Source organism: Eschrichtius robustus, chromosome 9, assembly GCF_028021215.1.
Source record: "Eschrichtius robustus isolate mEscRob2 chromosome 9, mEscRob2.pri, whole genome shotgun sequence".
In the NCBI taxonomy this organism is placed as follows: domain Eukaryota; kingdom Metazoa; phylum Chordata; class Mammalia; order Artiodactyla; family Eschrichtiidae; genus Eschrichtius; species Eschrichtius robustus.
The window spans coordinates 53,216,391-53,228,981 of record NC_090832.1 but is presented as its reverse complement, the minus strand read 5'-3'; the positions used below and the strand labels follow the sequence as shown (position 1 = coordinate 53,228,981).

The 12,591-nt window shown below is 45.1% G+C and overlaps 1 long non-coding RNA gene across 2 annotated transcripts in view; it reads right to left on the bottom strand.

Moving 5' to 3' along the window:
* Nucleotides 1-11,844, bottom strand: part of LOC137769644 (uncharacterized) — a 64,493-nt gene extending 52,649 nt beyond the window's left edge. The window contains exon 1 of one of the 2 annotated variants that reach the window (XR_011075023.1): nucleotides 11,695-11,844. This is a non-coding gene — a long non-coding RNA (uncharacterized lncRNA). The remainder of the gene's footprint in view (nucleotides 1-11,694) is intronic. The other variant, XR_011075022.1, reaches the window with a different exon arrangement.
* Between the last annotated feature and the right edge of the window lie 747 nt (nucleotides 11,845-12,591).

Sequence of the window (12,591 nt, the reverse complement as noted above, 5' to 3'; positions counted from 1 at the left end):
CACAAGTGCCTGAGCTGTGTAGCAGAGGAGAACCCAGAAGGAATGTGAGTGATTAGGGGTAATTCCTGCCAATCTTTTCTTTATTTCCCCTCCCTCAACCTGATTCCTGATATGAGGCCATTTGTGCTTTGAGTTAGCTTTCCGTTGTTTCTTCCCCACCCCACCCCATTTTCTCTACCTCTCAGAAATCAGTTATTCTCCATCTAAATATAATATGACTTTCAAGTTGAATTTAAGCTGGAGTCAAATCAAGGTAAAATGTTTGGAGACCTCATTTTCAGGGTGGCCTGAAAGAGGAATGTGAGAAAAGTGTACTCTAGAGTTGCTTTCTGGAGTCAGCCAAATTCTGGGATGAGATCTTTGGAATTTTGTCAGTATCATCACTGCCTCTCAGTATTTGTATCCTACCCCAGGAGAAGTTCTATATCTTGTCAGTGAGTGGGTGGGGCTGGGTTTTAGGTCAAAGATATCTAAATGGCTGAAATTATCCTATTTGAGGTTTGTTGAGATAACTATTTTTCATCAATTTTTAAAAATTTCCAGTATTTCTTCAAATACTTTTTCTTCTTCACCTGCTCTCTCCTCCCCTTCTGGGACTCTAATTACATGTACATTAGATTGCTTGATACTATCCCACAGGTTATTAAGGCCCTATTCTTTTTCTTTTAATCTTTTTTTTCCTCTTTGTTTAGATAATATCCATTGACTTTTCTATATATTCACTGATAATTTCATGTGTTGTGTTCATTGTGCCTAACCAATGAGTCTTCAATTTCATATATTGTATTTTTCAGTTCTAGGATTTCCATTTGACTCTTTTTTAAAGTTTACATATCTCTTTTGAAATTTCCCATCTGTTCACCTACTATTCGCGTATTTCCCACAGATTCCTTAACATATTTATCATAATTATGAGAACTTTGTTAATTCTAACATCTGGGTCCTATGTGGGTCTGTGTTTATTGACTATTGTTTCTCTTCATTATGGATTACATTTTCCTGCTTCTTTGCACGCTGAGTAATTTTTTTATTGTATACTGAGCCTTATGGACAGTAAATTAAAGAGACTTTAGATTCTGCTATCTTTCTTTAAAGAAAGTTGAGATTTGTTGCAAGCAGTTAAATAACTAGCATACTATCTTGAGCCCCTAGAGCTACGGCATTCAATAGAAATTTTGTGGTAGAAATGTTCTATACTCTGTGCAGTCCAATATAATGGACATTAGCCACAAGTGGCTATAAGCCTTTAAAATGCAGCTAGTGACTAAGGAACTGCAATTTAAGTTTTATTTAATTTTAATCAAATTTCAAATGCCACATGTACATGGAGATTATTGTATTGAATAGTGTAGCTGCGAAGAATTGGTTTTACGATCTGTTAGGGTGGGTCTATTTGGGTTTTGCCTTTATTCCTAGGGCATAGCCTTCAGTCCTGGGAAGTAGTCCTTACTCCTAAGGTGTGCTCTCTGTGGTCTCCATGGAAAGTCTTGGGTATTTGCCACACCACCCTAACTGGGCAGGAATTGAACTCTAAGCTCCATCTTCCAACACAAGGCAGCCATAACTTCAGCCTTCCAGCTATTGCTCTTCCCTGGGCTCCCTGCACCTCACTTTGCACATGCAATGTGCAGGAGTCAGCTGAGGGAAGGATCTGAGGGAAGTTTGTACATAGATTTGGGAGCTCCCCCTCTGAGGCTCCCTCCTTTCTGGGGTTCCTTCCTTCCCAATCTCCAGCTGCTGTGGAAGCCCCACACCCCAGCTTCTGCCTCCTCAGCTCATAGGGCTGCCACTTTCCACTTGAGCTCTGTCTCCTGCCATCCTGGGAAGAGGAGAGTACCGCCAGAGGAAATGCCTGATCAACATGGACCTCGCCCAGTGGGATCCCCCTTTTTTCAAGGGTCATATCTTCTCCAGTTTTTGTCTTCAGAACCAAACCATTTTGGTTGCCCTCCAGGACCTTCGAACAGGTTTTGTTATTGTCTTGTTTTAGGTCCAGAACTTATCATTGTTTTTGGCAGAAGGATTAGTCAGATACTATTTACTCAGTCGTTATCAGAAGTTGGAACTGATCTGAATGGCCAAAACTAGACACTAAAATACTGAGTTCAATGGGAAAGCTTGGCTCTCCTTTCCTCCTAGCATGCTCTCCTGCGTCTCCTTGCACCAGAAGGGGCTCAATATTTGCTAATGAAAATTTGCTGAAAACTGGAAATCCTCTTGAAGGAGCCATACTTTGAAGCATTATCAGTTGTTTATAATTTAGAGCGGACAATCCTTTCCTGAAAGCAGATTTTGATATGGGTTAATGAGAAGGAACAAGAGGTTCTTGGGTGTATCTGAATTCTGATTACAAGTGGTAGAAAACCTGACACAATTTTGGCGTAAGCAAAAGGAGAATTTATTGAAAAGCCTAGCTTAACACTCCATGGTAGGGCTGGCTCGAGGCATAGATGTTTTTAGGCCTCATATAGTATCATCAGAATGCAGGTTTTTCTTTTTTTTAATAAATTTATTTATTTTATTTTATTTATTATTGGCTGTGTTGGGTCTTCGTTGCTGTGCACAGGCTTTCTCTAGTTGCGGCGAGTGGGGGCTACTCTTTGTTGCGGTGCGCGGGCTTCTCATTGCAGTGGCTTCTCTTGTTGCAGAGCACGGGCTCTAGGCGCGTGGGCTTCAGTAGTTGTGGCACGCGGGCTCAGTAGTTGTGGCTCGTGGGTTCTAGAGCGCAGGCTCAGTAGTTGTGGTGCACAGGCTTAGCTGCTCTGCGGCATGTGGGATCTTCCCGGACCAGGGCTCGAACCCGTGTCCCCTGCATTGGCAGGCAGATTCTTAACCACTGCACCACCAGGGAAGCCCAGAATGGAGGGTTTTTGGTTTTGTTCCCAGCTTTCAGACCTGCCTGTTGCATTGATAGAATTAATCTCAGCTTCCTGTGACTGCAAGAGGATGGCAGCAGCTTCAGCCCTGCATACTCTCAAGTGTCCAGTCCAGAGGAGAAAGTGCAAGCCTATTTTCCTGAAATACCCATGAAAATCTCACTGCCTCTCATAGGTTTTGCCTGGGTCATGGGCCCATCCGGAAGCAATCACGTGGCCATGAAACAGGATTAAATGATTGGCCTAAACATGCCTCATACACTCCACTCCCCAGTCAGAGGGGTGTCAGTTTCAACAGACCCCCACAGACTGAGAGGGGGAAGGGGCAGTTCCCCCGATAAATATCTGGATTCTAATTCACTGGAAGGGCAGACACATGCTGGGGCAGAAACAACAGAAGCCCACTAAGGTTGTTATTGGAGGAGACTGGAACCAAGGTACCTGGAAGGGGTTAAAAGGTTACAAAGTAGAGAAGCAGGGGGCCTAAAGGAAAAACACTGCCTCTTTTTCCACTTAGCCCCTTGGCTTAGGGCCGCTGGTGGCTGGTGCTATGCTGTGTCATTGCTTCATGGTGATTGTGCTTGGGGACCTGCCATGAGTAAAATCCATGAAATTTAAATACCACAGCGGTATCTTTAAAAGGTATCAGGTGGAGAATGGCTTTTAATGTGGAATCCAGGCCTCCAATGAGAGGCTTGTTCCACTTGCTAAATTTGGTTTGGGTTAAATGCCCACTGACCTCTTGTCCCTATAGCATTTCATCACTGTGATGAATGCTCGAGAACAAATCCTCCTCTTCCCTGCCCTTCCTAATGGTACACACTCTCTATACCGTTAGATTTCTGAATTCTTTTCCCAGATAAATTGCCAGGCCCTCCTCTCCATCTCTTCCGTGAATGAGGAAGCAATCCAAGGAAAAAAGACAACTGCACCAAATGCAGCAGCACTTCCGAATGTTCACTTGGCTTGGCCAGTGCCTGACCAGCACCTGCCACGGCTCCAAACCATCCAGCAGCATTTGGCGGTGGGGGGGGGGGGGGGCTGGGGAGGTGGAGGCTTCCTTTTCTCTCCCCCTCCAGGAAACCAGAGAAAACATAGCTGACCTCAGAGACCAGTGAAAAATACCTCTGGAGTCTCTCAATCCACTCAGTCCCCACTGACTGCTCCTAAGCACGTTCTAACTTGAACCTAATGGTTCTAAGATAGCCCAGTGAAAGGGGCTTAATTGCTTCCCTAAGCAACTAAGAGAACTCTCCCCAATTTTTCAGAAACGTCTGTGCTTTTTAGGATCTCACTTTTTTAAAAAAATTAATTTATTTATTATTTTTGGCTGTGTTGGGTCTTTGTTGCTGCACGCGGGCTTTCTCTGGTTGTGGCGAGCTGGGGCTACTCTTTGTTGCAATTGCATGGGCTTCTCATTGCAGTGGCTTCTCGTTGCAGAGCACGGGCTCTAGGCATGCGGGCTTCAGTCGTTGTGGCTCGTGGGCTCAGTAATTGTGGCTCACAGGCTCTAGAGCACAGGCTCAGTAGTTGTGGCACACGGGCTTAGTTGCTCCGTGGCATGTGGGATCTTCCCGGACCAGGGCTCGAATCTGTGTCCTTTGCATTGGCAGGTAGATTCTTAACCACTGCACCACCAGGGAAGTCCCAGGATCTCACTTTTTTTTTTTTTTTTTTTTACACTAAGCATGCCTCACTTTTGCCACAAAAAAATTAAAATAAGTATGGATATTCAAAGTTTCAGAATTTCCACAACGCTTGGCCCCCTTCAAAGCTCCCTCTGTAACCAGTGGCTGACTTGAAAGTTGCTGCTCGCAGCATTTCAGGCTTTTTCTGTCACTGCAATTACATCTAATCATAAAAAGAGAAATATACTTCTGACGAATTTAAAAATGCAACGTGGAAGATGCCTCTGGAAAAAATTCCTGTCAGCTCTTTTCATACCCGGGTGCCCTTGGTGATAAATTCCTAGTCTTTTCAGGAAATCAGTTCCTCCTTGCTTGCTTTATGAAACAACCCAGCTCACTCGCCTCAGTTTCACCTTCCTGATGAGCTTGTCTTCTGAAGCATAGAGATATTCCGGTGGTTTCCCCCTCTTTCCTGCCCTCCCACCGCCCACCCAGCTTCTTCACTTGCTCTGCATCCCACCGTGCTGAGGTCACCTGCCGCTGACCTCATTCTCAGCTTTGTTTGTTTCCCCGATAAGTTTATTGGCCAGGTGCTGTAATCTTTGGTTTGCTGGGCAATTGCCTCCGTGCAGTTCCTGTGACCTACTTGGACTACGGAGCAGACTTCTTCATTATTCACGATGAGCTAGAGGTGCAGTTACCAGTAGGGTCCACCTCCGAAACTTGTTTAGCCAGTTTCCTTCTTTCACTGAGCTGTTCCAAGACCGGCACATGCAGATTGACAAAAACACCGAGAGTTTCTGTGTTCCCAGAAACAAATCCCACCAGAACAAACCTCCGTCTGTTGCTAAACTATGATTCTGGTTTCCTCTCCCCACACTGTCTTCCCCCTCTGCCTCCACCTCCCTTTCCTACAAAGCTAAGGACCATCAGGTTTAAATGCAGTGCTGAGTTGTTGATGAAAACAGGGTATTTTTTTCTGAATGTCAAACAACGTATGAACATAAAGCAGGCATAAAAATATCAGGAAAACAAGTGTGCACTGCTTCTGCCCGGGATGCAAGCACACAAGTGGCTGAGCTTTAAAAGCTTCCATGCTCACAAGAAGTTCTGGAGCATTAAAATTGACGATGGGGATTAGGTTGTCTTTCAGAGCAGCAGAATCTGTATAACTGAATCCTCCTGGATGGAACCATTTTCAGCCCAGGCATATTAAGTTGGCTGGCTCTGAGTCGGCTTTTGTACACACACACACACACACACAGTATTTAACCACAAGTGCGGTGGGCCCCAAATTGAAACCATATTTTGTTAGCACCACGTGTTCCAGCCTTGACAGTATTTATCAAAGGGGAAGCTGCTAGATTTATTGAAAGAAATGAACTTAACCAGAGTCTGGCAGACCCAACCCCAACAGGGAGTTGTTATTTTTACCCCGCCTGGTAAGCAGTACTGTGGTTGTCAGTGCAACGCTGTTGACTGGCTTCGGGCGCTGTTTGCTACTGGACCTCTCCAGGGCCTGCCTCCCAGCTGCCTGGGCCCCATGGGACGTCATTAGCTCCACAGCCGTTTGTTCTTCAAGCCCCTGTTTGTGTTCCTTTCTCTTCTGTGAGGTCCTTGCTCCTTAAACCAAAGGTCGTTTCTTCCTCCTCTGATCTCTCCAGCATCAGCTGGGGCTGTGGTGGAAATGCAGAGTCCCGGGCTCCACCGCAGACCTCCTGCAACTGCATCTTAGCAAGAATCCCAGGAGACTCCGGAGCACACTGAAGTTTGAGAAACACTGCTCTACCCGCACTGACCTTCTCCACCAGCGGCTCTCAGTGGGAGTTGTTACCCCCTACAGGTGCTTTGGAAATGTATAGGGGGATCTGGGAGTTGTCACAATGGTGGGTGCTGGGCGGGAGAATGCGGGGCAGCCTGCAGTGTAGAGCACAGCTCCACATAAGGAAGACTTGGTTCATACATCACATAACTTTCTAAAGTGCCGCCAGGCAGGCAGGTTGGTGAAAAAACCTATTTTTAATTATCTGAACCCGGAACTGAATTCCTTTTCCCACACAGACACAAAGTATTGTTTGCACAGTTTTAATATACACTGAGTTTTCTAGGAATTCAACTTCTGCGAATTCAGGGAAGACTGTGCTTTGTTTTGTTCAGAATTTTACCTTCGTTCTTCATTTTGGAAACACATTATTGACAGGAACGCTGCTTACAGTATTTCAGTCTCCAGGACAATGTATCTGCATCAGTATGCTTTGGTAGCTGTCCCAGTAACAGTGATTTTAATTTTATTTATTTATTTATTTATTTATGGCTGCGTTGGGTCTTCGTTTCTGCGCGAGGGCTTTCTCTAATTGCGGCAAGCGGGGGCCACTCCTCATCGCGGTGCGTGGGCCTCTCACTATCGCGGCCTCTCTTGTTGCGGAGCACAGGCTCCAGACGCGCAGGCTCAGTAATTGTGGCTCACGGGCCCGGTTGCTCCACGGCATGTGGGATCTTCCCAGACAAGGGCTCGAACCCGTGTCCCCTGCACCGGCAGGCAGATTCTCAACCACTGCGCCACCAGGGAAGCCCCTAACAGTGATTTTATATCTGACTACTTCACTGGTTTTTGGTGTAAATATGCCTGAGCATTTATATATTGAAATATGTTGTTTTATTACAAATTGATTTTATTTCTTCATATCAGAATTAAGGAATTCATTATACAGATTGAGTTAGTTATATTATTCATGGATTCTAGTTATATAACTCATGGATTCCGTTTTAAGAAAATGAAGTCATTTTAAGCTATTAGAGAATGTTGGGGTATGATAGGGTTGGTGCTACATTCTTCAATTGGCCCTTATTACATACCATCTAATCAGCTTAGTTATATTTTTGAGACCATGCAGAGTCCCACCTATGAGATTATAAACATTCGTGGGGTAGGACTGTGTTTTATAAACTTGGTATTCTAGTTACCACTTAGTTCAGCATAATGCACCTATTGAGCATTAAGTAATTGATCACATGACTACTTCAAGGACAGACCCCCATCCTGCATTCCATCCCGCAAATGCTACTGAGTTCCTACCCTCCGCGGAGAACTGACAGCCTGGCTACAACGGTCACTAAGAGAAGGTTCGGCACATGGGCTGAGCATAAAGCTTAACACAAAGATTTCTGAAAGAAGTGGAGGTTAGAAGTGGTCCACTAGGGAAACAAAATGCTATGGGGTTATGGAGGAGAAAACAATCCCAACACGTGCATGTGCACATACACAAGTCTGGAGTGGCAAATTGCATGTATAAGTTCCTTTATGTGTGTTTTTATTTAATGGGATGACCACCATCTTCTTTGCCCTGTTGAATTAGAAGCTTTTTGAGAGCCAGTCTCAAGTTCTCTAATTCCTTCGTATTACTGCCAAGCTTCAGTGTTGTGTCCGACAAAATCCCTTCTATTTCTTGGGACAAAGACCACAGACATACAGTCTTTTCAATCTCATGTGGTAATGTGACATTTTTTGTGTAGGCTAGATTGGCCTGGTGGTCAGGGTCTGGATTTTAATCTGTTGATAATTTGAATAGGTGATTTCACCACCCTGGTGGTCATTTTCCTCATCAGAAAAGATGGACCAGATTGATGGTTCCCTAACTTGACTGTTCCTGAGGAGATTTTTAAAAATACAGAATTCACTGGGCTCTACTCCCAACATGTTGAAAAGACTTTGGAGGTGGAGTCCAAGTAGCTGTAGATTTTAAAGGCTATCAGGTAATTCCAATAGGTGGCCTGGTTTTCTTTCTTTCTTTCGTTTTTTTTTTTTTTTTTTTTTTTTTTGGTCACGCTGTGTGACATGCGGGATCTTGGTTCCCTGACCAGGGGTCAAACCCACGCACCCTGCAGTGGAAGCACAGAGTCTTAACCACAGGACCACCAGGGAAGTCCCTGGCCAGTTTTTCTTTTCAAACTTTAATATGAATACAAATCACCTGAAAGATCTTAAGATGCAGATTTGATGCATCAACTCAGGAGTGTAGCCTGGGAGTCTGCATCCTAACAAGCTCCCAGGTGACATCGATGCTGCTGATCAATGAGTCTCACTCTAGTAGCCAAGAATAAAAGACTTAAGTCTTTTTCAGCTGAATACTCTCCATCTACGTCAATTACTAGTGAGTAATGTTATATAAGATACCATTAAAAATCATCCACATTTAGTGTAAGATGACCTAGCCAAGTTAAATTGTCATGGTAGAGTATGGAATTATTTCCCTCATTTATAAATTTTAAGTGATACTTTCAAATAATCTATGGAGCATTTTTTTTCCTCTTAAGTTAGCATCCCATAGTAAACACTGAAAGAGTTTTCAAAAATCCTTAAGACTAGAAAAAAATTTTCAACCAATCAGCAGACTTCAAACTGACCTTTTTGTGGCACAGGGAGCTCAATGCCAGTGTGATCTGAACATCATAGAAGGCACTTTCTCTTCCCGAATCCTCCCATGGGCTGGCATATGCCTGAAATTCCTTTAGCAGAGGACAGAGACTCTCGCTCACTCCGTAATTAGTGATGAGGCTTAAAATACAAATATCTCTGAGGAGGGTAAAGCACTGACTTTACATCTTAGCAGAATAAAGAAATGATGGGGGAGATTTTCACAGAAAGAGGTTTTCATAGGAAAGTGTTGGATTGGGGGATGCGGGCTGGAGCAGAGAGTGAAAAAGATGTTTCAGAAAGGGAAGCCAGGGGCTGAAGTACACTTAACCTTCTTCATAACTGTCCAAAGGAGGCTGACCTAATGGTTTTCAGAGAACTGCAACAAGCCAGGAGAGCCACCACGCTCTCTGGGGACGCAGCAGGGGGAAGGGAGGAGAGTGGGTCTCCTCCTGAGAAACAGACACACCCCCAATTCCTTTGCTTATTTCCTAGGTTCGTATGAGAGGCCCTCAGGTCTCTTTCTCCTACAGTCTTGCAAACGAGCGAAGGAGTGGGTCCCAGCGAGGAGAAGGGTCAGGATGAGGAACACCTGTGGGGCCTGAGCTGCCCAAGGAGGCTGAGGGCGGGAGAGGGTCAGCAGGAGAACTGAGGTGGACACTAGAAGCGGGAGGTGGGTGTGACCCCGAAGACAAGCGGCCCCATAAAGCTATAGGTTTGCTTCCAGCACTACACAGCTCTTGGCAACGCAACCTCTTCCCAGTCTCCTGTAACTCACCTGGAGCTCACGACTGCCAGTTTGAGACACGTAAACAAGGCCGAGGAAGTTGATCTTTCTTCCAGCAATTAAGACACTCAGTCTCCGCCACAAACTCGTGATACTCAAGGGCACCCACTCTCAAGGGAAGCAACGAGGCAGCTGGAAGATCTATGAGTCTGGCTGCTGCCCAGGCTAGATTCGCCTCTGGGCATAGTGGCCGAGTATCTAAGATCTGGAACAATCTCTAAGAGCGGGGACAGACTGGGCACCTGATGGGACGTTAAAGCCGGGAAGAGCTTTTGCTCCAGCAAACCTCCCTCTCAAGGTGTATTCTTTTACCTCTTAATCACTTTTTTTCCCCGAAAAGGAAAGGAGCTGAAGAGAGGCATACAGATCACCTGGGCTGTTGAGGCCAAGAGGAAAGACATTCCAGATTCAAATGACATCTCTACGTCTATAAACCACATGAGTCACTGAGTATCAACTGACATGCAGACCCACAAGTGAATGCTCAACTCAACTAACGTGAGGGGAAAGAAATTGTCCAGTGAAGCCTGCAGGAGTACGGCCTGGCTGAGCAGGGCAGTCCAGGCCTGCCAAAAAGATGAGAGGAAGGTCTCTGGTCCCTGTTGACTCAGGGCAAATGGACAGGGTCTCTTCCCAGGGCCCCCAGGACACAGGCTGCCCACCACGACTTCAGAATGAAGTCCATTTGTGCTGAAGGAGAAGAGAGGAGTGTTACCTTTGCTTACATTAGAAGTCACCTTAGAACCCTCCTACACTGTTGGTGCAAATGTAAATTGGTACAACCATTATGGAGAACAGTATGGAGGTTCCTTAAAAAACTAGAAATAGAACTACCATATGATCCAGTAATCCCACTCCTGGGCATGTATCCGGAGAAAACCATAATTCGAAAAGATACATGCACCCCAATGTTCATTGCAGCACTATTTACAATAGCCAAGACGTGGAAGCAACCTTAAATGTCCATTGACAGAGGAATGGATAAAGAAGATGTGGTACAGATATACAATGGAATATTACTCAGCCATATAAAGAATGAAATAATGCCATTTGCAGCAACATGGATGGACATAGAGATTATCAAACTAAGTGAAGTAAATCAGACAGAGAAAGACAAATATCATATGATATCACTCATATGGGGAATCTAAGTTAAAAAATGATATAAATGAACTCATTTATAAAACAGAAACAGACTCACAGATTTCAAAAACAAACTTATGGTTACCAAAGGCAAACGTCGGGGGGAGGAATAAATTAGGAGCTTGGGATTAACATACACCCACTACAATATATAAAATAGGTAACCAACAAGGCCCTACTGTATAGCACAGGACACTCTACTCAATATTCTGTAATAACCTATATGGGAAAAGAATCTGAAAAAGAATGAACACATGTATAACTGAATTACTATGCTGTGCACCTGAAACTAACACAACATTGTAAATCAACTATACTCCAATAAAATTTAAAAAAGAAGAAGAAGGAGGAGTCACCTTACCCAATGAGAGCAAGGTAGCCTAAGGATTTTGGCGCTTGGAGGGATTTTAGATCATTTAATTCACACTCATTTTATAGGTAGAGAAACAGAGGCCCAGCAAGGGAAAGAAGTTTGTACAAGTTCACTGGTAAATTCTTGGCAATGTTGAGTCTAGAATCCAGTTGACTCCCAGACCCACTCTCCTCCCTTCCCCTCTGCTGCCTCTCAGAGAGCCCAGTGGCCCTCCTGGCTTGTTGCAGTTTTCTGAAACCTCTGGAGTTATCAGAGCTCGCATTCCCCTACCCTTATTTCCTCACCTTTCTAGGTGGTGCTGGATAAGGCTGCCCTCCAACCTGCCCCAGCTCCAAGCTTAAAGATCAGTGCGAAAGGGGTCCTTGGCAAAGGCCCATGATGGGCTTGAAGAGACAAAACTTAGGTTCATGAATTTATACCACCCCTTTCAGAACTCAATTTTCAAGTTTAGGGGGAGAGATGAAAGCTCTTACCAGACCCAACTGTTGAGCTGCATCACACAGGCCTGTAAGTCTTGTAGCTGCCCAGCCCAGAGACTGAAGAAAGAGCCCAGAGACAGCAACAGAGACACCAGCAAAAGGTCCGAGAGCAACACCCCACTGTAGATAGCAGGCAGCACATGGCGGCAACCTCTGCTACTTAGCGGGAGAAAAAGGCTACTATTTAGAGGCGGAATTGACGTCAGGTTGGCTCATCAGTTACCAGGGAAACCAGCGGCTGGGGCAGGGGGCAAGCACATAGGCAGTTACTTATTAAGCCTTATAATTAAGACGATTGGATAGTCATGTGAGTGTAGCAGGGCGTGATCCAGCAGGGGACGTACAGAGAGCAAGAGAACAGCCATCTTGAATGACCTGACCATACACGAACTCATTCAGCACACGCTAAATCCAGTGTGGGCGTAAGCAGGTGCAAATGGGACTCTCAGGCCATGGTTGGTTCTGCATCTGGAAGTTAGGATCCCATAACCATAGAAAATATCAGTAGCCTGCTACAGTCGGACACAAGTGGGGCCTGCACATCTCCAACCCAACAAGCTTGCTGCCAAATGGGGTTGTTGCAATAAATGGGAGTCTCAGCTCACACCAAATCCCATCAAATGCAGAGAACTTTGTGAGATAGCAGACAAAATTAATCTAACAAATCTCGTTTGTGGTTCAGAAGATATTTCTCTCTTTTCTTCCTGTACCCCTCCCACTCCCACAAAAAAATGAGCAGAAACACCCAGGCACGAAGGCTTGCTGTTCTCAGCCTTGTCCTTCAAGGGGTAACTCTCTGGCCCTCCTCAGGCACCCTCTCTACACAGGGCAATGAGTCACAGGGCCCAGGGAATGTGTCTACCCAGAGCTCATACCTCACCTTCTAGACCA